Source organism: Pteropus alecto, unplaced genomic scaffold, assembly GCF_000325575.1.
Source record: "Pteropus alecto unplaced genomic scaffold, ASM32557v1 scaffold43, whole genome shotgun sequence".
Taxonomy (NCBI): Eukaryota; Metazoa; Chordata; class Mammalia; order Chiroptera; family Pteropodidae; genus Pteropus; species Pteropus alecto.
This window is the reverse complement of record NW_006435764.1, coordinates 3,817,358-3,821,776: the sequence shown is the minus strand read 5'-3', so window position 1 is coordinate 3,821,776 and position 4,419 is coordinate 3,817,358. Positions and strand designations below refer to the sequence as shown.

The window sequence follows — 4,419 nt, the reverse complement described above, 5'->3', positions numbered from 1 at the left end:
CTGCCCTCGAGCCCTGCATGTGTTGTCTTGTCCTGCAGAGGGGGCCAGGACTGGAGCCAGGTGCTTGCCCTGGCAGCCTGGCCTCGCTCTGAGCAGCACAGGCGCTGTCGAAGGGGTTTGAGCAGAGAGGTGGCCTTCCAGAGAGGGACACTGAGGCCACAGCCAGGAAGGGACCTGCGCGTGGAGCGTGGCCCGGGGATGGCGAGGGAATCCTCTCTCTCGCCGGGGCTTCATAGCCACGGCTGTGCCCTCACGTCCGCCTCCGCTGCATCAGGCCGATGAAGGTGACGTGGCTTCTGCACAGCCTGCAGAAGACCAGTGTGGCCTGGTCGTGGCATCCTCGTGGGAGGTGGTGGCCTGGCAGGCAGAGTCCCCCAGGCCTGGGTGGGACAAACGGTGGCCCTCGGCGGTGATTTCAGTTTGCCGCGTCGAAAGAGCTTCTGAGGGGCTCGGGCCTGCCCCGACACCTTCCCTGCAGCGCCGAAGGGGGTGGCAGCGGGGAGCTGGGGGCCTTGGGCGCGGGCCGGGCGGGCGCCGGGCGGGCCGTGTGTCCTCATGAGTCGCTTCTGTCCCCACAGCCTCACCGCTCCTGCTGTTTGCCAACCGCCGGGATGTGCGGCTGGTGGATGCCGGCGGAGTCAAGCTGGAGTCCACGGTCGTGGTCAGCGGCCTGGAGGACGCGGCCGCGGTGGACTTCCAGTTCTCCAAGGGAGCCGTGTACTGGACGGACGTGAGCGAGGAGGCCATCAAGCAGACCTACCTGAACCAGACCGGGGCGGCCGTGCAGAGCGTGGTCATCTCCGGCCTGGTGTCTCCCGACGGCCTCGCCTGCGACTGGGTGGGCAAGAAGCTGTACTGGACCGACTCGGAGACCAATCGCATCGAGGTGGCCAACCTCAACGGAACGTCCCGGAAGGTCCTGTTCTGGCAAGACCTGGACCAGCCGCGGGCCGTGGCCCTGGACCCCGCTCACGGGTAAAGGCGGCTGCCTCTCCCCGCCGGCGGGGCTGACGGTGTGGTGCTCACGGTCCCCTCTGGAATTTACTCGAGTCCAGGTTGCTTTCTCGGGGAGAATCCGGCAATCGTGACATGAGTTGACCTGTCAGAATTCGCTGTCGCGCATCATTTCCCCGTGACGTCCCACCGTCGCGTCCCTTTGCTAAGCCTGCCACGTCCGAGGCACCGCCGTGCCCGGCCCTGGGTGTGAGCCGTCAGACCTCTCTGCTGCGAGTGTGACGGCAGCGAGTGTGGACGCTCGGACGGTCCGAGTTTGCCCCTCACACCCCTCTTCTAACTGCCGGTGCCGGGTGTGGTGGACAAAGGGAAACCCCTTGTCCCGAGGGAGAGCTCGCTGGGGTCGGTTCCCCTGGTCCGTCCCGGCAGCTTTGTGCTCCCCCATCTGGGCCCGCCGGACCCCGAGAGGGCCCAGGGCTCTGGCCATGCGTTCCGGGCGGGGTCCATGAGTGGCGGGAACGCATGCAGGGTTGGGGATTGTGGGGAGACGGCCGAGTTTCACTGGCCAGCCGGACCAGGCCCATTCCAGACTTCTCCGAGTGGGAGCTGCCTCCCCAGTCACCCCTCACCTCCCCCTGCAGCCTGAGACTGACACCCTCAACCCGGGCCGCACTGGGCCAGGCAACTGCCCGCTGGCCGTGCCGACCCGCCGCGTGTCCGGGCTCCGCTGTCAGAGACGCTCTCTGAAACTTGCACAGAAACACAGAGCGTTTTTGGCCTCAGGCCCTCTGCAAACACTGCATGATGACATCGGATGTCACCACACCCCTTGGAGAAGTACCAGCCTGGGCTTTTGGGGATGAGGACAGTGAGGGCAGCTGTGTGGGACACACTCGAATCGTCCAAGTTAGAAAACCCCTGGGGCCTTGACCCCAGCCCCAGGAGCCATGCTAGTGATAGTTCGCGCTGCCTGCAGGCCAGGCCGGGGAGCCCGAGGCCCCAGGGGTGGGGGTTTGGAAGCTCGGGGGCCAGGCCGGGCCAGGGCGCCGTGGTGGCCCAGCCAGCCTCCTTACTTCAGTGCATTGGCGACAGTTCCTGGGCTGGCCGCTGATGGGGACAGAGCTGGCTGGTTGGTGTGACACAGCATGAGTGACTGGGGCTGGGAGGGTGTGAGCCTGCATGTGAGTGTGCACATGTACGTGTGTGCATGGGTGGTACGCGCGCACGTGCACACACACACACACACACACACACACAGGGGATGGGGGTGGAATTTATGGCCCCACATCCGCTCACTCAGATCAGGCCGGTGACGCGGTACCCCCACCTCCAGCCTCGGCGTCCTGGGGCGGGGTCCGTGCCGGGCAGTGCCTCTCCCCTCTTCCGGGCAGGCCCCACCCAGGGGCCGGCCGACCTTCCAGGGCGGTCTCTGAGCTGCCTGGTGAACCGTCCCTGTCTCAGACCTCTCGTGTCACAGTTTGGCTCTAGGACTCTTGGAGTGGCTGGTCCCCTCCCAGGAGGTGGTGGCAGGGGTGGCTGAGTCTCCTTGGCCAAGAGGGAGCACCTCTCGGTGTCGGGAGAGGCTGAGAAGAGCAACCTCGAGGCCCCTCCAGTGCACGGGGGGCGGGGGAAGACTGAGTGGACAGTGTATCTAAGGGGTGCACGTGACGGCGGGGAGGAAGCAGGGCCTGAGGGCGGAGGGCAGGGGGCCTCCCATTGTAGGTCTGGGCCTGGGGAGGCCTCTGTGACTTCAGAGCAGAGGGAAGAGCATTCCAGGCAGTGAGAGCAGCCAGTGCAAAGGCCCTGGGGTAGGAGGGGCCGTGGTGCGGTGGAGTATGGCGGGGGGCGGGAGGGGCAGATCAGGGTTTTCATGAAGGAGTCGCCCGGTCTGACTTGAGCTGGGGCCAGCCCTCTGGCCAGGGCTGGGGCGGGAGCAGGAGGTCCGTTAGCGGCTCTAGCTGAGTTGCAGCAATAGAGGGTAGCGGCTTGGACCAGGGAGGTCGCGAGCCGGGGGTGAGAAGTGGCCAGATTTGGGAACGATTTTGAAGGCAGAACCAGTGGGATGTGCGGGCGTCTGTATGTGGGTTGGAGAGAAAGACAAGCAATAAGGATGCGCAGTGCTGCTCTCGGCCTGTGTCCCTGTCTGCACAGGCGAGTGGCTGTGTCGTGCAGGGAGCATCGAGAACGGTGAGCGGGCTCGATCAACGTTAGCTGTCGTTGCACTGAACATGACCCCCCCCCACACCCCGAGATGCAGCCTCCCCGTCCACACGCAGATTTCCCCTTTGTCTTTTCTGTGGCCTTTCGCCAGTTCGGTTGGGAGGCGCTTGTCACTGGTCGTGAGGAACTTGGTACGCGGTTGGGAGGTGGTTGGTGCTAGATCAAGAGGTACTTGGTGGGGAAGTGCTTGGCGCTTGGTTGGGAGGAGCTTAGGAGTGCTTGGTGCTTGGTTGAGAGGTGCTGTTACTCAGTTGTGAGGAGCAAAGTTGTGAGGTGCTCGGGGCATGATTGGGAGGTGCTTAGTACTAGTTTTAGAGGTACTTGGTGCTAGGTTGGAAGGTACTTGGTCTGGGTTGGGAGCTGCTTAGTACTTGGTGAAGTAGTTGGTGCTTGGTTAGGAGGAGCTTGGCTGGGAGTACTTGGTGCTAGATTGGGAAATGCTTGTTACTCAGTTGTGAGGCGGTTGGTGCTAGGTTGGGAGGAGCTTGGTTGGGAGCAGTCTTCACGCTCCTGTCCAGGCTGGCTTTGCTGACACAGGTGACTTTGGTGTTGATGTCCGGGCAGGACTGTGGCGGCCCCAGCCTCTCCCCACGCCTTCCCCTGGCCCAGTCCTGTGTCTGATGTATGAGGCCGCAGCAATGCCGGGCGTCTCTCCCACTCGGCAGGTCGAGTGCAGGTGAGAATGCTGAGCTGTGGCCCCTCCGTTCCTCTGTGAAGTGGTCGAGGTTGCGATGCTGCTCGGTCCCCTTAGGTACCCGTCGCCCCAGAGAGAGGGCTCCAGGCCAGTCCGTTAGAGCCATGGGCATCACTCTGGCCAAACCCTGGCCTGAGCAGTGGCCCCCGGCATGAGTTTGAGCTCTGTCCCAAGGGAAGGACCGCTGTCTGAGAGCAGGGACAGTGGGCTTTGTCCTCCATCCTGGCCACAGACACAAAGTTACAAGGAGCAGCTTTGCTTCCTCCTGGCCCCGTTGGATCCCCTGCTATCTCCTCGTGCCCTCCTGTGACACCGTCCCCCACTGGGGTCCTTCCTCAGATGCGTGGGTACCTGCCATCATTAGGACAAAGGTTCTCAGTCTGGATATCCGCCTCGGTGTGTGTGCGACCAGGAGCCCGCCGCCAGGAGGGCCTATGGACCCCAGAGACCGGACTCGGTGCCGTTTTAGCAATGCAGGGGGCAAAGCACAGATGTCCTCGGGGGTGGCAGAGCAGGCCCTGGGGAGGAGCCTGTGGCCCTGAGTACCTGAG

At 63.9% G+C, this 4,419-nt stretch overlaps 1 protein-coding gene across 1 annotated transcript in view; it reads left to right on the top strand.

Moving 5' to 3' along the window:
- Positions 1-694: 694 nt before the first annotated feature.
- Positions 695-4,419, top strand: part of LRP5 (LDL receptor related protein 5) — a 72,691-nt gene continuing 68,966 nt past the window's right edge. The window contains exon 1 of the mRNA XM_015588817.2: positions 695-975. The gene's annotated coding sequence lies outside the window, so the exon portion shown is untranslated. The remainder of the gene's footprint in view (positions 976-4,419) is intronic.